At 41.3% G+C, this 24,088-nt stretch overlaps 1 protein-coding gene across 1 annotated transcript in view; it reads right to left on the bottom strand.

Annotated features, from left to right (window-relative positions):
• Positions 1-2,377: 2,377 nt before the first annotated feature.
• Positions 2,378-24,088, bottom strand: part of LOC126162316 (uncharacterized) — a 716,875-nt gene continuing 695,164 nt past the window's right edge. The window contains exon 4 of the transcript XR_007535053.1: positions 2,378-2,392. The gene's annotated coding sequence lies outside the window, so the exon portion shown is untranslated. The remainder of the gene's footprint in view (positions 2,393-24,088) is intronic.

Genomic DNA, 24,088 nt, shown 5'->3' with positions numbered 1-24,088 from the left:
TTCTGCGTAAGATATGAAGCCTTTTCCTTTACCCGCGATTTGAAACGAACGCTTCTGTCACAGTGTCACAGCTACAGTGACATTTCCTCCAAGCAGCATCATAAAGAAATCACCACGATGGCGCTACCGGACAGACACCTATGGCTAACATGGTTTATGTCACTACAGCGCGCTCGGTCCACACAGCCGCCGCCAAACAGCTCGCTCGTGTCCAGCAATAGAGTTCTCTATGCTACTTCACTATCGTATTGTAGGATCTCAAACGTGGCAAGCGAGTCCTGAAGCAAATATGCTATTTGGCGGGGGACTTCCGGTTTTTGCCGATTCAGTCTGCCGTCTGCGGACTGGAATGAGAAACGATGGAAGAAGCAAGCAAAAACGATGGAAAGGGATGGGGGGAGTATGTCATTTACCCGACCCTCCAGCCAGTATTTTTGCTGTTACTACGATCTGGTGTGAAAATAAAACAGAAGTTCGGGAGGATAAGCTGGCTGATTAGTATTACCACGCGAGTTGTTACTTATTGTGTCTATAAACAATGGTACTCTGCTCATCTTGTGAACGCAGTTTCAGAAAATTAAAGATGATAAAATACTGCTTACGGTCGAGACTGTCAAATTTAACTACCTTGTCGACAGAATATGCTGCACCTGCTGAATTTGTCTTCAATAACATAATCAACGAGTTTCCTTTGCTCAAAGCAAGGAACTGCTAACTGAAGTTATAGTAAAAAACATTTTCTGGAATGAGTTATTCTCTAAGCTCTTAATTACAGAACTTTCTAATTAATAATTTATTACATATCGTAGTAAACGAATGGCATAAAGAATAAGATGTTGATGCCGTGAAGCAAACTGGTATCAATCTATTAATTACAAACAAAAAATAGTACTGTAATTCAGTTTTGTATTACGTTACTTCCTTCTCACCTATGGTCATACTTTTTTATAAGTTCTGAGCGACAACATAAGGTATTAAAAACGCACAGCTTGTTGCACTCTTCACACATTAATTTGTCTATTTCTTTTATCAGAGCAACTTATTTTATCTTTTCCCAGATTTTGGTTACATGCAACAGTCAGAAATTATGACGGAAGTATGCCACACAATTTGAAATATTGTAGAATCAAATTATTTACCTACACCTGCAGTAGAAAATGGTTCAAATGGCTCTGAGCACTATGCGACTTAACTTCTGAGGTCATCAGTCGCCTAGAACTTAGAACTAATTAAATCTAACTAACCTAAGGACATCACACACATACATGCCCGAGGCAGGATTCGAACCTGCGACCATAGCGGTCGCTCGGCTCCAGACTGTAGCGCCTAGAACCGCACGGCCACTCCAGCTGGCTTGGAGTAGAAGTACGGAAGAAATCAGAGAAGGATTTTCACAACTTTGGGGGGTTTTCGAGCCTTGGAAACATAGACCGAAAGCTTCTTAAGCTAAAATAACCAGAGGACACAGAATATTAGTTCTACTACTGTAAACAGTTCTTTTAGCTAGATCTCCTAGCGGTGGTTGACCCATACTATAAGTTCATAGCAGCTGATATCTCTCCATGTGACAGGAACTATTACTTTAAGTTGTACTATGGAACTATTGCGTGGAATAAAATGTTCATTTGTTAGTGTTTGAGGCAAGAGTAGAAAAAATTCATTTAGGCATTGGGAACGCAGCTCGGGCTAGACAAATAGTTTCGCTTAAGTGAAACACGTAACTGTCTTACATAAAGCCTGTTTTCACCGAAGGTGGCGTTTTTTTATGCCAATTTTCTATGTATTATTTTCCATTTCTATCACATTGTTACGTACTTACAGGAAATTATGCTGTCGTGTGAACTTATTAGTGTACAGCACTTAATCCATAAACGCATGTGCGGGGCAAAATATACCCCGCACTAGCTTTGATATCTTGGTAGCATTGTTAGATAAATTCTGTAACTGTGACTTTCCATAGACCTTTCAACCAACTGTCCCTTCTTTTATGTGTAAGTTCCCCAGTTTCACTAACTGTCTTTTCGATCAGACGTGTGTCTTGTCAGCCACTGTCACCAATGAAATGTAGGAACAGATGGAGATTCGAACGTGTAGAACATTATGCAAACAAATATGAGAAAAATAATGAGTCTAAGAACAAAAGTAACCTATTCCAAAGACAGATCGTAATACAGACACTGCGCGAGGGATAGACGATGATGACTGAGAGGAAGTGGTTGCAATATCTTAAGCGAGCTATGGAGGAAAGTATGGCACTGAGTTGAAAAAATCTGCCACCACTGGGAATCACATGCCCTCACCTATCAAATCTGCTGCGAGGTCCATCACCGGAGTGGAAGAGCCAAGACTGAAGAAAGCTCCATCGTCTTCTGAGAGACATGAGGTGGGTCCCCTGGAAAAAAAGACCAGAAAACCAAACTACATGCAAAACTTCCTGTAGTATATATGCAAGGAACATTAATTTTCAGTTTGGTAAGAAAATATTGGGAATTATTCTGGTTAGATATAAACGTCAAACTCTGCAGAATACTGTGTCTTTGTGTGATTTAATTTTTTTCGCTACGTGAAATACGTCTTTACATCTTAAAAATCATTAATTTTATGTTTAAAATACTCTCAAGTTGTGATGTACGCACGTACATACCAGTCTCCTAGTTTCATGAAAATACTTTTTTTTCTGACTGGGGTAAAAAAGTTCACACACTTGTAGTAACGTCATAAAAATCCGCACATGTGCTTAAGGGTTAATAATGTACTGTCCTTCACTACATAAACTGTACTTCCTTGCCTCCCCAATAAGATTTTTTTCTGTTTGCATTATTTCCACTGTGTGACTACAAACTCATGGGTACAGCAAATCTGTCTCCCGCCACTGCTCAAAAAAAAGTGTGTGAAATCTTATGGGACTTAACTGCTAAGGTCATCAGTCCCTAAGCTTACACACTACTTAACCTAAATTATCCTAAGGACAAACACACACACCCATGCCCGAGGGAGGACTCGAACCGCCGCCGGGATCAGCAGCACGATCCATGACTGCAGCGCCCCAAACCGCTCGGCTAATATCGCGCGGCCCCGCCACTGCTGCCTCAACTATCAGTGTCACAACACAGCAATTGTTAGGTTGGTATATAAGCTCGTAGCGTTTTTCCAGAAGTTTAAAAAACACAGCAGATACACATAACAGACACTGTAGTCATCAACTTTTACAAGTCTACCAACGTGGGGGTTGCTTTTCGATTCCGCGACTGTGGAAATCACTTGATTTTGAGGCAAAAAACACGTTGAGCCATGATAGAAGCGCATTTTCATCTGGAAAGGAACTTCGTTGTAGGTCGTTCGATAGAGAGAGGAAAAGGTGAAAATCTGGGGGCGCAAGATCAGGTGAATAAGGCGGATGCGGAACGACTTCCCAACTCCTGTACAACGTTTTTTGTCCGTCCAGCTGAATACAGGCGGAGTAGCGTCAGTTCACGCAGTCTTCCTGGTCGTTGTTCTTGGATTGCACCTGCGAGAGGTATCAGTTACTGACAATGAATATCAGTAGTGATGATCAGTCCTAATGTTAGTATAAAGATACCATTTCTCGTCACCAGCAAGATACTGGATAGGAATGGTTGGCGTTGTACACGAGGCAGTTGATGAGGAACAAATAGAGATGCTCATACAGCCACCTGCTGATTTTTGCGATTTTGTCTTGGAGCATGCGTTACGCATACACCCAGTTTTTGAACCTTCCCTTTTTTATGCAAGTGTCGCACGATGGTGGAATGATCACACCTCATCACATTTGCCAGTTCTCGCGTGCACTGACGTGTATCACTGTGGATGAATGCGTTTAAGCGGACGCAGGTGCGAGCCATTTCTCCTATGCCAGCAATGCAAATTTTTCTGAATGAACTATTGAAGACAGAACCTTGGTACGTGAAAATGACATTTCGAGTAATTATTGTTTTAATCTAGTGCAACTTCAGGCACATTGAATTTGATGAGTTCTGTTAACATTTGTTACCAAAAAAATGGATTAAAATTTAAAAAATGAATTTTTTTTAAGGTTGACTCATAAGAAATACTCTTACAAAGCGAAATGTGGGTCTGTTTGTTCATTTGTTATCTTGGAACAACATAAGAAAAATTCAAATTTCTGTGACACACAGTTCTGCAATGGATGGTATCTATAGGACAAAAACGTAGTTTTGAGAAAACGTGGTTTAAAGTATTATTTGTGTATATTATTTAAAAAATTTATATCTGTTTTTAAAATTAATCTTTCCGTGGACAGTATTCAGCATTACCTGAATCGTATGCATCTTCTCTTATTTTATTCTCGGCTCTTCTTTGTTTTCTCACCTATTTTGTGCAGCTATGTCTGTTTCACAAATTCTTGAAAAATCGATATTTTGTAACGCCAGTCATGTGTTTCGTCTGCATTGACTCCTAGCTTCTCCAATACTTCGATTTTTCTTGATACGCCACCATTAAAATATAAAACAGCATCTAATACACCAAATTTTAAAGTTTGATAATGTACAAACATCGTTTTCGGTAGACGATTCCAAATCTTTCCAAGCAGCGATTGAGATTTTGATTTTACTAGGTAAGAACTTCTTCAGTAGATCATTATTAAGAAGGTCCCTACATAAATCTTTTATTGGGCTCGTAACTGCTAGCGGTAAAGAGTGTTAATTCTCATAATTTTTGCCAGAACATAATGCCTGTTTACATTTGCACCAACTTTCAGTACTGCTTGGGCAAAGGCTGTGTTGTAGGTTGACACCTTACTGAAAAACATTGCCTATACAGCTCTTCTCATACTTTCTAAATCATTACATTTAGAGGCTTTCTCAGCCTTGAGCCAAGTCTTTCCTGAACAGATCCAGCGCAATCCGATTTTGTAATCTGAATATCAGGGCTATATGGCTTCTCTTCACAAATTGTTGGAACGGCGTTTATGTCGACATAACTGTGATATTTCGTGTACGTGACACCCCTACCACTGACAGAGCACTGAAAAAATCTTCGTATCCCAGCCATCTCCCATACCCCACACTTGGTCCATCATAATTTTTTTCACAGATGTGTCTTGCTCCTGAGTCATTTTAATAAACAAAGCAACTTTTACATTTTTAAAGGCTGTGACTGAAACGATGCCACTGCGAGATGTGTACCCTCGTTTTGGCACGAGGCATCAAAACAAACCGTTATTTGTGTGAAGTTATCTTCGGTGTTTTCATTTATCGCTTGCTGAGCTGCTTCTTTCATTAATAAGACATACGCATCACTGACAGCTGAATCATTAATTTTATTATGCATTCAATGTCACGTGGCGGTCTGAGATACATCTAAAACTGGACAAGGACTCTTTCCTGTCCACATGCCTTTACCTATAGAGCTGAGTCCATACACAAGATTATATTATTGTCATATAATTTAGTTGGGCCTACATAAAGTGTCATAGTCTTCACAGTATTACACACTTAGCATATTCTGTAAATAACTATCTCACAATTCCCTTTGCAAGGATTTCTGTTTTTGTGAAAGAAATCACACTCATAATATCGCGTCTGTATACTGATAAATTCACTCAGTATCTTCAAGTCAGTTATACTGTTTTCTCTGTTGTTAAGGTTCTTATAACTAGCATACACAGAATCATGTTTCACTTTCAACTTCTTTCTCGATGCACTTAAGGGGTCTTTGTTTTCATCACTAGAAGCACATGTAGACAGTCACTCTTCTTGTTCATCACATGTATTATGGGTACTTGTGTGATAATTTCCTCTGAATCTTGCCTTTGGCGAAACCTTTTTTAGTTTCAGCAATTTCTTTGGAGAAACGATGAAAATTACAATAGCAATTCACGTGTGCAATTAAACAAAAAAAACATAATTTTGTTTCATCTCGTGTCGACGAACGAAGTTGACTTTTCATCTAAGTGACAGGTTTGGAAACCATCGAAATATGAATCATAGATAAGCATCACATGGAGATGCCTGGAAACCTACGGTAAAGCGAAAATGGGTGCTGCTCTAGATATGCTACGTATTATAAAATTGTCAGTATCTCAGAAAATAATCAGACTTGCATGAAACAGTTCGCTTTACAAATAAAACTGCAGAGCATTTGAAACGACAAAAAAAAAATGAAATTCCGATTTTTGAGCCGATTTTGTGCCTGTCCCCCTTAAGCGATCTTCATCAAATCCCGAATATCTCCCTGAACGTGGAGAGTCACTAATGACAAAACACTCCTTCATAAAACGAGAAAACCATTGGCATTGTCCCTGTTCAGTCGTGGACAAAACGAGCGAGACCCCTCGCCTTTTCGTTATGCTGATCCGCATAGCTTTAAAGTCTGCTACACAGCATAACAGGCAAGGCGACGAAGTGCTACCAACATACGAGTACTATGCACAGGCGTGAAATTGAAAAACTATTCTAAATTTGTCAGACTATTTTCAATCATGTGTAAGACTATGTCAATGCTGATTAGTGTCTTAACCACAACACCTAAACATAAGATATAAATGAAAGAAGAAACGCTAATTAGTATGAACTGTATTAATAAAGATGAATTTCAGCTTATCGAGATAACATAACTGTTTTAGTAAGACAAAGTGTCCCAGATCATTACGAATTAGCAAAATATTATGCGCATTCTGCCGCGAAATGGTCTGTGTCAACGTTCAGACCAGTTATACTGGATTACTGTTGCCGACCTACCATGAAAGTGTGCAAATTTAACAATGCGTGAAGATTCATAACGAAATTCAGTTAAAAAGCATTCAGTACCACACGTAAGTCAATTCAGTAATTGACAGAAGCGGAAAAAGTAGGTAGTAACAAGTATGAAATTCGACAAGAGTTTCATTCGACATCCACGGGGCGCCGGTACAGTATAAAGGTAGCAATAAAACGTATTGGGGGTGCGAGAATTTCTTAAAATTCCTTCTGCCTCCATCGAGATTAGAACCGAAAACAAACCAGACCTCTCTTGCAGAAGCAAACACCTTTCACTATGCTAGCAGACAACCCAGGCAAACATCCCTCGCCAGCCAGTGTGGCCACGCGGTTAAAGGCGCTTCAGTCTGGAACCGCGCGACCGCTACGGTCGCGGGTTCGAATCCTGTCTCGGGCATGGATGTGTGTGATGTCCTTAGGTTAGTTAGGTTTAAGTAGTTCTAAGTTCTAGGGGACTCATGACCTCAGATGTTAAGTCCCATAGTGCTCAGAGCCATTTGAACCAAACATCCCTCTATTATTACTCCAGACATGAATAAACCGGCAATTTCGCAATGAAAATGGCAAAATTATCTGCAGTTTCTATTGCACAGAGCTTTCTGTACTCAGAAACATGAATTGTCTACCTTTATGTCACCGCTTATGTGACAATCATTCGGGACGTTTTTCGAAATAACAAAAAACTGTTATTAGCGAGTAAATTTAGTAGGATAATTCTGCGCCAACCCAGGAAATAAACGGCGACTAGCTGCCAAACGTATTCTACAATGTTTCGAATTCTCCATTAGACGTGTCACAGCCAGAAAACGTTCATTAGCCGAAGTGTTCCTTAAGGTAGCTAGCAATGGGAATGCTCGCACAACTAAAACGCAGTGGCATTAATAGTGGGATCTGAATTACCACGTGTATAGGCAAATGGATTTTATTTGCATTCCTGTAACCGTGATTTGAATCGAAAGCTTAGATACGATTAATATGCTGATGTATCGACTGCAACTGGAACATTTCGAATAAAGAGTAGGGGAAATTATTATGCAGCCCTCATCTTCAGTAGCTGTGGTAGCTATTTACGTTGTTAGGATTTCGTTACGTAAAACGGTAAAAATGGAACCCTACTAGTCTCACTTTCTTGACCGTCTATCTGTCTACCCAACCCTTAAAACCCGTTTACCTCGAGTACGGGTGGGCATAATAAGCGGAAATGTATCGCACTTCCTGCGTGTAGAAAAGTGAGCTATGTCAACGCAATCTAAAGATACGGCCGTTTATGTAAAGAAAATTTACGCGAAAGGTCAAAACATTAAGCACTATGCCACCAAACTGCTTAGGTCATCAGTCCCCTAGACCTAGAACTACTTCAACCTACCGAACCTAACACACATCCATGCCCGGGGAAGGATTTGAACTGACGGCGCGGAGGAGCGAGGGAGCCGCGCGGCACGCGATATGACGCCGTTGACCCCGCACTGGCAAGCTGTTAATATCATCTCGTGTTACTAAAAAGTTTTTCACTTCTGGTGAATGATTTTCTGCGCAGTTCTTTTAAGAAAGAATAACTAAAATATATTTGATGTTACGGAAGAGGAAGGACACCTAATTCATTTCCCCTTGTCTTTGTTCATGATGTTAGATTCGCAATTTGAGCATACTACAATTTAGATCCAAGTCATAGTCACATATATGCGAATACAACACATTGGCTTATAATTGAGGTATTTCGTTTTTCACGAAGTTGTGGCAGACGATGCTGTGGTGTCTTCGAAGCGCGAGTTTCTCCAGTGGTAGCTATCTCAGTACATCAGCTGAGCGAACTTGCATAGTATGTTGGTAGCACTTCGTCGCCTTGCCTGTTATGCTGTGTAGCAGACTTTAAAGCTGTGCGGATCAGCATAACGAAAAGGCGAGGGGTCTCGCTCGTTTTGTCCACGACTGTACATAGCGCAAATGCTTCTGGCTGCCTACGCTACTGTTACCCCCCTTATTGCACTCAAACTGAAAACTTCATCGGACATGCTCCGATTTCTACACTTGGCACTCCATTTTTTAGCGTCCATAGCCTCACTCACTATCGCCAAATGCCAAAATGACAATATGTAAACTCAGACAGCAACAATGAACTACAAATAGAAAATACCAATCGATAAATAAACCCATAGCAACTGAAATACTAAGGTGCAAAACAAAAACGCTGCGAATTTATGTGCCAACCTAATATATAGGCCTGCATGTCCACACAGTCACCGACGAATCTTTTTTATCTGACAACTTGGCGCTGGTAGCAGCGGCAGGCGTGTGGCCGTCGCTTCAATGTTACCCCTTATGTTACCAGCACGATGCAATAACGAGCGTTTCAGGGACGCGGCCGTAGGTCGCGCAGCCGTTTGCAGAACAATCGCGCGTCTGCGTTCGAACGTAAGTTCCTCTGCTCGGCAGCAGATGGCATTCCACGGCCCGCAGCGCCTCTCTCAGCAGCCCCGCGCACCCTATAAGTAGGGGCTCCGACGCAGCATCGCGTCACACACCCTTCGCGCCAACGGAGGGAGGCAGACATGTCTGACAACAGTGATGGCATCAGCCCGGTTCTAAACGCAGAGGAAGGTAGGTAGCTGCATCAGGCTGTTCACTCTAATCAGAGTCACAAAACAAAATATTCAGCTAATCTAAAGCCAACGCCCATAAAAATTTTAGCAGCCGCTACGCTGGTAGCTGTTCTTGTATCGTTTTGTTTTTGCTTTGAATGCGGAAAAATAATTGCTACAATAAACATTAACTTTGCAATGAATGCTCATAATTCTTCTTTGTGTTTTAAAATGGTTTTTAATGTATTCCTTGGCTTTTCACTGCTGTGGCTGGCATTCCTGATGTAACTTTGCACCACAATCTGTAGGTAACAGTGATACGCCGAGAAAAATATGCACAATGAAATTGCTTTCTGTCTGCAGTGTGTATTGTTGTCGTCTAAGAAAATTATTTTCTTTGCATGTAAAGTTGACGTTTATAATACACAAGTTATTCCAGCATCTTATTAAGTGTAATATTTGTGGTTAGTTAATTTTCCCCGTATGCAACAAACAATAGGCTAGCATGTTTCGCACAATATGAAATACTCAAGAGTAAAAGTATAGTAGCATCTACACAAAGAATCTTTATAAATAAACAAATAGATTCTTGTATATAATCAATGTATTTATATCTATCTTAAGACATGCAGACGATTTGAAAGCAACGTTGTGGCATGTGATCTGTTGTCCCACCACTTCTCGCTTCGTGTAATAAATAGTTTCCTCGCTGTGATTTGAGAGTACAAACCTATGTGCACTGCAACATGGTTTACATACACTGAGTGAAATAATCTTGTATCTTTTCCAGAAGGGTTTCTTAAATCTCAGGTACCTGATATTCAGCTGTCACCTTACATGCGGATCGACATGATTGAAAATTTTTAAGGTAGCTCTCCTAGAAAAAATTAAATTCTAACTGTGCCGAGCTTACATAGGCATCTGCTGTAAATTTTCCTGGGATGTGGAAGATTGCTAGATTCTATAACTGCTATTTTTGAAACAAATGATTATTTTAGTTTTGGGACAGATCATGCCACAATAAACAAATTTTCTATTACAGAGAATCGATGGTGATCCAGTAAGTATAAGACTAAAAACTGTGCTCCAGAATAATGGGGCGAGGAACAATTGCTTCCTCTTGAAACCACCCCGCCCACTTTGTGAATACCTATGACAGCCAGCTGTGTCTTCCATTGCACTTAGTTATTGATGGTAACTTTGTTTTTTCAGTCACTTATATTAACTCTGCAGCCAATGTGTTACTGAATTTAACATTTCAGTGTACAGTAACTAAAAATTTGGATAGGTCAATATGTAATAATGCAACAAAGTAATTTATAACCAGTCTTATAATTTCTGTGCGCTGGTAATAAAATACTTTATTAGAAAACAGTACGCTACTTACATTTTGGAATTTCAACATATTTCACAGTGTTATAAAGTAATCAGTAATTTTATCAGTTTTTCCCATTATGTATTTTTTTAGAAAGTTTAAATAACAAATTAAAATTGTACTGCAGTATCTTCCTATCGTTTACGATGAACAACACTCACAAAATAATACGTAATGTATTACACTCCATTGTACGGAACATTCTACTTATGGGAGATGGTTTCTGGGTTGTACATGTAACGAAAACTGCTTATTTGGACTCGAAAAAGTCGTCAATCCAAGTGTGAGAAGTAAAATATCAGCACTTAACGCCCCGACTATGACCACAAGCTCGTATTGGCCAAGAATGGCACAGGGAACCAGTAGTGTCATTTCCGTTAAACCCATCGCTGCATTCACCCAGAATTAATTTGAGAAAACATCGGAAAATCTAAATCAGATTACGTTAGTCGGGAATTTGAAGCCTTGCTTCTAGCAACGAAGCTCTTCGGTGGCAGATATACAGGGTGTTCCAGGCGGAATGGTCAGTATTGAGGGATATAACAGGAACAGAGAATCTAAGCAAAAAAACACCTTGTAAACATGAGGTCTAAAATGCATATTTTAAAAGCTATGTGCGCTTCATCTTCGATACCGTGGAACGAATTTTTGCAGCCGCAAGCCCTTTGCTTTCCTTAGTGTGAGAGGTGGTAGTATGGACCAAAACATGAAAAATTGTTCATTAAACATGGCTCTAAAACGCATACCTTTAGAACTATGATCAGTTACTCATCTTCGCTACTGTGAAAAGCATCTCCTCTACCGAACAAGTGCTCACAGCCCTTAAGATAAGTTCTTTAGAGACGATGTTTGCTAGACATTTGTTGCTTCGAATGATCGCTCCTGTTATATCCCTGAATATTTACCATTCCTCCTGGGACACCTTGCAGTCGTCTCAGCTGCATGTGGGCGAGCATTATCGTGTTGAAGCAGCGCTTTGTGGTAAAGTTACATCTGTATTTTTATTCAGTTGTGGTCACCAAGTATCGGAACTGTTAGCAATAAGTGTGAAGCATTTTCTAATAAAAGGATAAATCTTGGAAAGGGATGGTCGATTCTGTGCATGAAATAAACAGAGGTGCGCAAACGTCAACTGATTTTTGTGGTTTTCATTTAGAACGTGCGGTTCCCATATACAGCACTTTTTTTTGCTTTAGAATAGAAGTGGCAAATACAGGTTGACTGGTCACAAATAATGTCATATGCCACGTCTCAGACTGACTGAAGTGGGTCATCATTAATTGGTTCTCAGGAGATCGTTTTATGCAACCCACAATGTTATAGCCGGTTTTCAAAAATTCGCGCGAGATTTTCAAATTCTCTCACTTGGTACGTACAAACCATTAATCCTACAGAAAAATGAACGGAACTTTTTTGAGTAAATTTAATGTAGTTTTTGAGTTGTTCAAGAAAATCGTACAAAAGTGACATTCAAACGCACCCCGACTGATCAGCATTTATGATACGTTGTTCATGGCACTCCCTTCTACCACTGTACAAAAATTTACGACTGTACGAATTATTTCCCACATTCGACCTTTTAGCTCTTCATTGATTGGCCTTATTTTGCCATCGGCTTTATTATGCTATCGGCCAAGACGAGCACTAACAAATTGCAAAATTGACGTTTGTGTAAATTTTACCAAACAGTTTTATAAATTTTCACAGCACAAAACCGGCGGGGTCAGGGATTTTCTCTGCCTCGTGATGGCTGGGTGTTGTGTGCTGTCCTTAGGTTAGTTAGGTTTAAGTAGTTCTAAGTTCTAGGGGACTGATGACCATAGATGTTAAGTCCCATAGTGCTCAGAGCCATTTGAACCATTTTTTGAACAGCACAAAATAAACAGTTACGTCGTTGTATTCTTCATACCTTCTGACTATGAAATTAATGTGCTTGTAAGGGTTAAGTTTGGATCGAATTGTCCAAGTAATTAGTTTTAGTGTAACGTTTACAAAAGTATTTTTTTTTTTGTTTCGGTGCCCTCAGTAGTGCGTTTAAGTTAAAAATTCTAGCGAAATACCGACTATGCTGGTCGCGTACCAGCCCAATCAATACATTTATATCTACATCATACTCCGCAAGCCACCTAATGGTGTGTGGCGGAGGGTGCTTTCGGTACAACTATCTGATCCCCCCAACCCTGTTCCACTCGCGAATAGTGCGTGGGAAGAATGATTGTCGATAAGCCTCTGTATTGGCTCCAATTTTTCGGATTTTCACCTCGTGGTCAATACGCGAGATGTCTGTGGGGGGAAGTAATATGTTGTCTGACTCCTCCTGAAAAGTGCTGTCCCGAAATTACAGTAGTAAATCTCTTCAAATGGTTCAAATGGCTCTAAGCACTACGGGACTTAACATCTGAGGTTATCAGTCCCCTAGCCTTAGAACTACCTAAACCTAACTAACCTAAGGACATCACACACATCCATGCCCGAGGCAGGATTCGAACCTGCGACCGTAGCAGCAGCGCAGTTATGGACTGAAGCACCTAGAACAGCTCGGCCACAACGGCCGGCAGTAAATCCGTGATGCGCAACGTCTCTCTTGTAACGTCTGCCAGTGGAATTTGTTTAGCATCTCCGTAACGCTCTCTCGCCAGCTAAACGATCCCGTGACGAAACGCGCTGCTCTTTCTTGGATCTTCCCTATCTCCTGTATCAGTCCTACCTGACAGAGATCCCAGATAGATGAACAATACTAAAGAATCGGGCGGACAAACGCCTTATAAGCCACTTCCTTCGTGGATGAGTTACATTTGCTTAAGATTCATCCGATGAATCTGAGTCTGGTGTCTGCTTTTCCCGCTATATCTTTTATATGGTCATTCCACTTATGGTCGCTCTGGATGGTTACGCCTAGATATTTTACGGCAGACGCTGTCTACAGCTGTTAGTCATCAATAGTGTACCTATACAGTAATGGATTTTTTTCCCTACGAATAAACAATATGGTGGTTCATGGTGTGGGTTCCTGTAGTCATGTCCTAGTTCATGAACCACGGGCAACGTATGAGTGGCCAAGTAAGTGGTCCCGACAGTCGGGATACCAGTTACTTCGGAATAAGGCTGGGCATCTCGGACATATTCTGAGTCGTGGTCACCTTTGTGCTCATACGGCAAAGACTACCAAATCCACCGGTTAGTCCCTCAGCCGTTAGGGGTAAAACCTAATGGGACTCGGGGCAAGTAAGGCTAGCAACCTGCTTCCCTGGTACTTTAAATATGATGCTGGCAACAATCAGAGCAAAATGCCTCGGACCTTTGGACGTGACGGAGTCCCACCTCTAACTGACAAACCAGGGACTCCTAAGATACGACTTGGCAAACAAATGGTAATGAGATGGGGAGCTATTAATATCAATGGGGGCTACTCTGGGAAGAAGGCAGAGCTGGCAGAGGCTGCAAGTAAGATGGGGCTGGACGTTTTAGCTGTTAGTGACATTCGGGTAAGGGGTGAGAAAGAAGAGGAATTGGGAGAATACAAGGTCTACCTGCCAGGAGTCAAAGCAGGAATAGCACAATGGGGTGTAGGGCTTTACATCAGGAAAGAAATGGAACCCAGCGTAGTTGCAATAAGGTATGTAAACGAACAACTGATGTGGGTAGATTTGACAGTGTCTAGCAAGAAAATTAGGATTGTGTCAGTATATTCGCATTGTGAAGGGACAGATCAAGATAAGATGGATAGTTTTTATGAGGCACTCAGTGATGTAGTTGTTAGAGTAAAGGACAAGGACAGTGTTCTGATCATGGGTGATTTTAACGCCAGGATTGGAAATCGAACAGAAGGGTATGAAAACGTTATGGGTAAATTTGGAGAGCATGTGGAGGCCAACAGGAACGGGAAACAACTCTTGGATTTCTGTGCCAGTATGGGCTTAGTAATCACAAACGCCTTTTTTAAACATAAGAACATTCACCGGTATACTTGGGAAGGCAGGGGAACCAGATCTGTCATTGACTATATAATAACAGATCAGGAATTCAGGAAGGCTGTGAGGGACACACGTGTATTCAGGGGATTCTTTGATGACACTGATCATTATTTAATCTGCAGTGAAATTGGGATTGTGAGGCCGAAAGTGCAGGAAGTCAGATCCATATGTAGGAGGATAAGAGTGGAGAAACTACAGGATAAGGAAATCAGGCACAAGTACATAACAGCGATCTCAGAAAGGTACCAGTTAGTTGAATGTAGTCAATTACAGTCATTGGAAAAGGAATGGACAAGGTACAGGGACACAGTACTAGAAGTGGCTAAAGAATGTCTTGGAACAGTAGTGTGTAAAAGTAGGATGAAGCAAACAGCTTGGTGGAATGATACAGTCAAGGCAGCCTGTAAAAGGAAAAAGAAGGCGTATCAAAAATGGCTACATACCAGAACCCAGGTAGACAGAGAAAGTTATGTTGAAGAAAGAAACAAAGCCAAACAGATAATTGCAGCATCCAAGAAGAAATCGTGGGAAGACTTTGGAAACAGGTTGGAGACTATGGGTCAAGCTGCTGGAAAACCATTCTGGAGTGTAATTAGCAGTCTTCGAAAGGGAGGTAAGAAGGAAATGACAAGTATTTTGGACAGGTCAGGAAAACTGCTGGTGAATCCTGTGGATGCCTTGGGCAGATGGAGGGAATATTTTGAAGAGTTGCTCAATGTAGGTGAAAATGCGATCAGTAATGTTTCAGATTTCGAGGTAGAATGGGATAGGAATGATGATGGAAATAGGATCACATTTGAGGAAGTTGAAAAAATGGTCAATAGATTGCAGTGCAATAAAGCGGCTGGGGTGGATGAAATTAAGTCAGAACTCATCAAATACAGTGGAATGTCAGGTCTTAAATGGCTACACAGGATAATTGAAATGGCCTGGGAGTCGGGACAGGTTCCATCAGACTGGACAAAAGCAGTAATCACACCAGTCTTTAAACATGGAAACAGAAAAGACTGTAACAACTACAGAGGTATCTCTTTAATCAGCGTTGTGGGTAAAATCTTCTCAGGTATTGTTGAAAGGAAAGTGCGAGTATTAGTTGAGGACCAATTGGATGAAAATCAGTGTGGGTTTAGGCCTCTTAGAGGTTGTCAGGACCAGATCTTTAGCTTACGGCAAATAATGGAGAAGTGTTATGAGTGGAACAGGAAATTGTATCTATGCTTTATAGATCTAGAAAAGGCATATGACCGGGTTCCTAGGAGGAAGTTATTGTGTGTTCTACAAGATTATGGAATAGGAGGCAAACGTTTGCAAGCAATTAAAGGTCTTTACATGGGTAGTCAGGCAGCAGTTAGAGTTGACGGTAAATTGAGTTCATGGTTCAGAGTAGTTTCAGGGGTAAGACAAGGCTGCAACCTGTCTCCACTGTTGTTCATATTATTTATGGATCATATGTTGAAAACAATAGACTGGCTGGTTGAGATTAAGATATGTGAACACAAAATAAGCAGTCTTGCATATGCGGATGACTTAGTGGTGATGGCAGATTCGATTGAAAGTTTGCAAAGTAATATTTCAGAGCTAGATCAGAAATGTAAGGACTATGGTATGAAGATTAGCATCTCCAAAACGAAAGTAATGTCAGTGGGAAAGAAATATAAACGGATTGAGTGCCAAATAGGAGGAACAAAGTTAGAACAGGTGGACGGTTTCAAGTACTTAGGATGCATATTCTCACAGGATGGCAACATAGTGAAAGAACTGGAAGCGAGGTGTAGCAAAGCTAATGCAGTGAGCGCTCAGCTGCGATCTACTCTCTTCTGCAAGAAGGAAGTAAGTACCAAGACTAAGTTATCTGTGCACCGTTCAATCTTTCGACCAACTTTGTTGTATGGGAGCGAAAGCTGGGTGGATTCAGGCTACCTTATCAACAAGGTTGAGGTTACGGATATGAAAGTAGTTAGGATGATTGCAGGTACTAGTAGATGGGAACAATGGCAGGAGGGTGTCCACAATGAAGAAATCAAAGAAAAACTGGGAATGAACTCTATAGATGTTGCAGTCAGGGCGAACAGGCTTAGATGGTGGGGTCATGTTACACGCATGGGAGAAGCAAGGTTACCCAAGAGACTCATGGATTCAGCAGTAGAGGGTAGGAGGAGTCGGGGCAGACCGAGGAGAAGGTACCTGGATTCGGTTAAGAATGATTTTGAAGTAATAGGTTTAACATCAGTAGAGGCACCAAAGTTAGCACTGAATAGGGGATCATGGAGGAACTGTATAAGACATAATCAGTCTTAAATGATGATGATGATGATGATGATAAACAATATGTTACATTTATTTACGTTCAGGGCCAACTGCCAGAGTCTGCACCATTCATCAATTCTCTGCAGGTCGTTCTGCAAATTCTTACTATCTTCTGGCGTTGCTACTTTGGTATAAACAACTGCGTCATCTGCGAATAGCCTTAAAGAGCATCCGACGTTTTCTACTAGGTCATTTATATACATTGTGAACAGCAACGGTCCTATCACACTTCCCTGTGGTACCCCTGATATTACCATTACATCTGTCGATTTAGTTTCGTTAAGAGCAACGTGTTGAGTTATATCTGCAAGAAAGTCTTGATTCCAATCGCAGGTCTGCTCCAATACCCAATAAGCTCGTATTTTTTTCATTAAGCGGCAATGCCGGACGGTGGCAAATGCCTTACTGAAATCAAGGAACACGGCACCAACTTGAGCGCCGTTGTTCACTGCGCTGTGGATCTCATGGCGGAACAGAGTGAGTTGAGTTTCGCAGAATCTCTGTTTGCGGAATCCATGTTGATTTTTATAGAGGAGCTGTTCATTTTCCAAGAAAGTCGTAACTCTTGAGCATAAAACATTTTCCATAATTCTACAACAGATTGACGTCAACGATATAGGTCTACAATTGTGTGGTTCTGTCTTACGGCATTTCTTAAAAACGGGATTGACCTGCGCTTTTTTCCAGTCGTTTGGTATCTTCCGTTGCTCAAGCGGTATACTATAAATTACTGATAGAAGGAGAGCAAGTTCCTTCGCATAATCTTTATAGAATCTTATAGGTATCTCATCTGGTCCTGAAGCCTTTCCACTGCTAAGCGATTGGTTATCTCAATATCTGCCATTTCGACGGTCGTACGACGATTGAAAGGAGGGACAGTGTTACGATCTTCCGCGGTGAAACAACTTCGGAAGACCGAATTCAGTATTTCGGTCTTCTCTCTGTTGTCTTCCGTTTCGGTGCCGGTGTGCTCGCTGAGAGAATGAATAGATGATTTTGACCTACTTACTGATTTTACGTACGACCAAAACCTCTTGGGGTTTTTACTCAGGTCGGTTGACAACGAATCATAGAACGCTTCTCCCATTTCTCCCCTTACACTCATTTTCGCTTTGTTCAGGTTTTGTTTGTCAGCTAGGTTTTTACTTCTCTTGAATCTGAGATGAAGTGCTCTTTGCTTACGTAGCGCTTTTCTAACACGGCTATTAAACCATGGCGGATCTTTCCCATCCCTTAAAACCTTACTCGGAACGTACTTGCCTAGGTTATATTGAACGATGCGTTTGAATTTTTCAATTTGTTCTGCAAATCTTCGTACCCATCACCGAATATTTGATGCTGACTGCTGAGATATTCTGAAATTAGTATCCTGTCACCATTGCTGAGTAAATATATCTTCCTACCTTTCTTAACATTCCTTGTAGGACCCGTCGTCATACATGCTTTCACAGCCTTATGATCACTGATACCATTCTGTATGTTAACTGATTCAATAAGTTCAGGTCTGTTTGTTGTCAGGAAGTCTAAGATGTTTCCCTCATAAATTGGTTCTCTAACTGTCTGCTCAAGGTAATTTTCGGACAAGACATCAGGAACAATGCCACATGAATCCCTGTCTCTGGCAACAGTTTTGATGGCATATCACTCCCAATCAATACCTGGCAAATTGAAGTCACCCCCTATGATCAAGAAAATTACTAATGATATTCTGCAAGCTCTGTCTGAAGCGCTCTACAACTACAGATCCTGACCCAGGTGGTCTATAGAAGCATCCGATCACCATTTTTGACTGTTCTTTGATAGTCAATTTCACCCAATTAATTCACATTCGGAATCCGTGATAACCTCGCTAGATTTTACCGAATTTTTTACTGAAATAAACACGCTACCACCAATTGTGACTAAGCTACCCTTACGATATACATTCCAGTCTGAACTTAGGATTTTGTTGTCATTGTCGTCTGGCTTCAACCAACTTTCTGATGTCCGAAAGAACAGATACCATCGGTGACCATGCAGCTCGTTAGAATGAAATTACAATGAAATGAATACCCCTAGCTGCACACAGGGGTTGATATAAGTCAACGGGGACAGTTAAAAATGTGTGCCACGACCGGGTGTCGAACCCGTGATCTCCTACTTACATGGCAGACGCTCTGTCCGTCTGAGCCACCGAGGACACAGAGGATAGTGCGACTGCAGGGATTTACCTCTGGCTCGCCTCCCGTGAGACCCACAGTCTCAACTTATTGTCCCGTACTATATTCATAGTGCCCCTACCCATTATACTCGTTACTCGCGGCCTTTTGCCAATTCCCGTAGAGTTCGGGCACTCTTTCTGCATCCGCACAGAAGATGGTCAAACTATATATATATATGGTATCTGTTCTTTATGTTATGATGTTGTTGCAAAAAGTCAAACCCTAGAAATCCTAACTGGTGAGTCATGAGCGTGGGAGTAAACGTGCGTCTAACGTCACTTTTGTACGTTTTTCTTGAATAACTCAAAAACCGTAGCCTCCAGCGTAAACGTACGCAGATAGAAACAAAGGTAAATTAAATTTCCTATAAAAAATCCTCTTCGTTATCTCTGTGGCACTAGGAATTCGTGCGCAACGAGCGAGAGAGTATCGAAATCTCACGTGTGGTTTTCGAAGGCCACAAATAATATTTCACATTGCATAAAATGACATTTGTAGGGGCGGCTGAACCAAAGTACAAAAGTATTTTTACTAGTTTTTATATACAATACGTCACGTCGGATAAGGAGACAACAAGATGTTGCTGTGACTCGATACCGATGTACAAGGGGCACAGTGGGAAAGTGGCTTCCATCATGCCTGTGCCGTTCACGGGTGTCGAGTGCTGATTAGCTTAAAAAAATAAACATCTAACACAAACGAAAAGAAACTACACTGAAGAGCCAAAGAAACTGGTACATCTGCCTAATATTGAGTAGGGCTCCCGCGAGCAACCAGAATTGCCGCAACACGAAGTGGCATGGTCTCGAGTAATGTCTGAAGAAGTGCTGGAGCGAATTGACGCCACGAATCCTGCAGGGCTGTCCATAAACGCTTCAGAGTACGAGGGGGTGGAGATCTTTTCTGAACAGCACATTGCAAGGCATCCCAGATATGCTCAATAATATTCATTTCTTGGAAGTTTGGTGGTCAGCGGATAAGTTACAACTCATAAGTGTTCCTGGAGCCATTCTGTAGCAATTCTGGACGTGTGGGATGTCGTATTGTCGTGCTGGAATTTTCCAAGTCCTCCGGAATGCACAATGGACATGGATGGATGCAAGTGAACAGACAGGACGCTTATGTACGTGTCACCTGTCAGAGTCATATCTAGACGTATCAGGGGTTTCATACCACTCCAACTGTACACGCACCACATCATTACAGAACCACCACTATTTTGAACAGTCCCCTGCTGACATACAAGGTTCATGGATTCATGAGGTTGCCTCCATACCCGTACACGTCCATCCGCTCGATAAAATTTGAAACGAGACTCGTCCGACCAGGGAACATGTTTCCAGACATCAACAGTCCAATGTCGGTGTTGAGCGCCCAGGCGAGGCGTAAGGCTTTGTGCTGTACAGTCACCAAGAGTACACGGGTGGGCCTTCGGCTCCGAAAGCCCATATCGATTATGTTTCGTTGAACAGTTCGCACGCTGAAACTTATTGATAGCCAAGCACTGAAATTCTCTTCAGTTGTCGTTGGTCCTTTCTTGCATGATCTTTTCCCGGCCGCAGCGATGTCGGAGATTTTATGTTTTACCGGATTCTTGATATTCACTGTACTCTCGCGAAACGTTCAGACGGGAAAATCCCCACTCCATCGCTACCTCGGGGATGCTGTGTCCCATTGATCGTGCGCCGACTATAACGCTACGTTCACACTCACTGAAATCTTGATGAGCTGCCACTATAGCAGCAGTAACCGATCTAACAACTGCTCCAGACACTTGTTGTCTTCTATAGGCTTTGTCGACCGCAGCGCCGTATTCTGCCTGCATAGGTATTTCTTTATTTGAATACGCATTCCTATACCAGTCTCTTTGGCGCTTCAGTGTATAATTTATCAATAATTACTTCTCCTCAGTTAGTAGCATTAATGTGGTGGAGGTTACGGCTCTTCACATAGTCCACCAGCTACACACGTATATGGTGCTTTTTACCATACATCACTGATGATAAAAGAGAGTCATATGCATAACAAATGCTAAATATCTGAGGAAAATGTCTTCTCCAAGTTGTAGATAGTACTGGTAGTAGTGAAGAAATTGCTTCATTACTCGCTTCAAAAGAGGTAAATGAATTTATTGACAGCACAACACAGCTGTAACTACATAAGGGCTTTCGTTGTACAGTTTAGTTAGGTGCTGAAGCTGGTGATAATGTGGGGAAGTGGAGGGGGCAACAGATGACAGGGAGCGGGCGAGGGTGGCGGTAGTAACTAATTTCTTAGTGCATTCAGCAGTCAGACATTAGCTAAAGGTCTAAGAAAACTTGGGAACCACTGATCTAAGGTGAGCTGGTAGCGCTATGGTTAGGAGCACAGCTTTTAATTTTTGCAGCCCGTCTTCAAATTCAGTCTTATGTTCTTTTTCTCGCTTTTGCTGTTGCGGAAGTATGAGACACCAACATTTTTTCTTGACATCGTGAAATACAATGGAAATATCCACAAAAGAATTGACCATTTCATATCGAATTAAAATGATTTTGTCATCACAAATCTTGTATAATATTATATAATTGAAAATTAACAACTTGTTGATTTGCACTTTCATGTTTCATGAGAGCGAGTACGTTCCTCCGATGGTATCTATTATCAGACATTGAAAGCATGAAGAATCAGAGGGGCACAAGCAATATTCAAAAGCACATACGCCACAGTCAGATTTCTTAGTGTGAATATCATTAGGAAAAGCAACCTCGTTAACGGTACTGAATAATCCGCGGTCTGGCAATAATTTCGCGGCGAACAAAGCATGTCAAACATTTTTTCTAAAGCTGGAGCCTGCAGTTTATTTTGAGTCAAGTTGTGTATTTTAATTGCACCACTTCTACTTGTGATTTCTCTTTGTTGTGCAATGAAAATACGGCACTTCTGTAATCGGTGAATGTCATTCCTTACCTGTCACTAAAAAAATACGTCAGTAGTAGGGCAACAAGGACGTCAAGCCAAATCCAAGATGGCGGCCTTCACCCCGAAGTACCGCTATCCAAGATGGCTGCCGTGGCGCAAGTATGTGACGTCACATGACGTCAGCTGATGACGTCATTCACGTCATTCAAGATGGCGTGACGATAGCGCAGTTGGACTGCCTCCACTAACCTAAGTCACATCGCCCTGGGAACTATCCGGAAGTTTGAACTTTGGTGGGGACATAGGTCAATTGGGCTACCTTCACTAACCTAAGAAAATGATGGAAAAGAAAGGGCATTTGGGCTACCTTCACTAACCTCTTCCTAGGAACTGGACATAAGTCTTTATTTAAACAATTATAAGCAGTACCACCATCAAGTGTGGTCGCCATCCTCTTCGAATTTCAATTTCTTTCTCTAATAGTTTACATTCAATTCCAGTATAATTTCTATACATTTTTCTGTTACATCCACAAGAGGCTGATATATCGATAGCTGTATTACATGTACTGGACATAAGTCTTTATTTAAAGAATTATATGCAGTACCACGATCAACTCTGTTCACGAAATTTTGCTCTAACAGCTGAGGGGGTGGGGGTGGGGGTGGGTTAATATGGTCTTTCGATTCAATTCGAATATAATTTATTTAAATTTATTATATACATCATTAGTTTTGTGTTACCGCCACAAGCGGTTGAGATATCGATAGCTGTATTACATACACTCATTAATGCTTGAACATATGGAGAGTATGGTCATGCTTTGCACAAGAGGCAAGTAACCTAGTTCACTACACATGCCTACTAATAAATCACCCTAACTGTAGCCAATGGGAGATACTCATCCGAAAAGACTGCCTTCTCATCCATGTACAATAACAAACTACGAGATCGAGCTACTACGCTATCAGTCTCTCGGCACCTGCCTCGTGGAAATGCCTCACAGCGAAAGCCCCGCTTTCCCTCCAAATGCATCCTGATCGTCCCTAATGGCTACTAACCATCGCTAGCACAGCCCCACAACGGCTCGCGTTCACAGACTTTGTTTTTACGTCACGTTGTACGCTCGAGCAGGGCCGGACGAAAGCCACCATCCAGCATTCGATTATTATTTATTTAATATCAACTTCGCTCCTACAATAAAGCAAAACATTTCCTATCACAATAAATGTCCTTTTTTTCACTAAAATAGACAAAGTCCAGTTTTATGAGCAAAAATCTATATAGTTTTTCACGTTCGACTTAGAAACTTACCACTTCTGCAAACACATTTACGTATAAACCGATATTTCCACTCACGAATACAGATTTCCATGATTTAACAGATTCCAAATCACGCCCTATAATTTACAAAGTCAAATAACGTCTTTCTCATATCTAGACAACCGGAAAACGTGTCTTCCACCTGCTAGATGCACATGCCACAATCGACCTCCTCTCAACTAAATAAAGAATTCAAATGCGAAGAAGCACTCGACCGAAAAATTTGCATGATGACGGAATAATGACCCAACGCAAACATACATTCATATTCAATCTTGTCAAATTCCCACCTGATCACGAAAGCTGTCCAACACATACTAAGTATTAGTTCGCTATTCGGTCGTCAGACGACTGTGTAAGTCAAATACATTCCTGCATTGCAACAGCCCTCTCCATTCGGATGGCCTCCCCTTGTTAGTGGGAAACTTGAATCATTTCCACCACAGGCCACGCACATACATAATAATCCTACCAAATCGAACACATATATATTTGATCACTATACTTACAATTGAATGATTTTCGACAATGAGTGAAGTATCTGAAATACACCTTGCTTACGGCTCTGTAAATAGAAATACCTGTACCATTCTTATCACTTGACATGCTCATCCCTTTGCTATCACAGTATTTCACGTCAAATCCAAATCTTCGTTACCACTGGACATAGTCATCTCCTTTACACATCTCA

Source organism: Schistocerca cancellata, chromosome 2 (assembly GCF_023864275.1).
Source record: "Schistocerca cancellata isolate TAMUIC-IGC-003103 chromosome 2, iqSchCanc2.1, whole genome shotgun sequence".
NCBI classification, from domain to species: Eukaryota; Metazoa; Arthropoda; class Insecta; order Orthoptera; family Acrididae; genus Schistocerca; species Schistocerca cancellata.
Note: the sequence above shows the minus strand (reverse complement) of the source record. Positions and strands in the feature narration are given on the sequence as shown.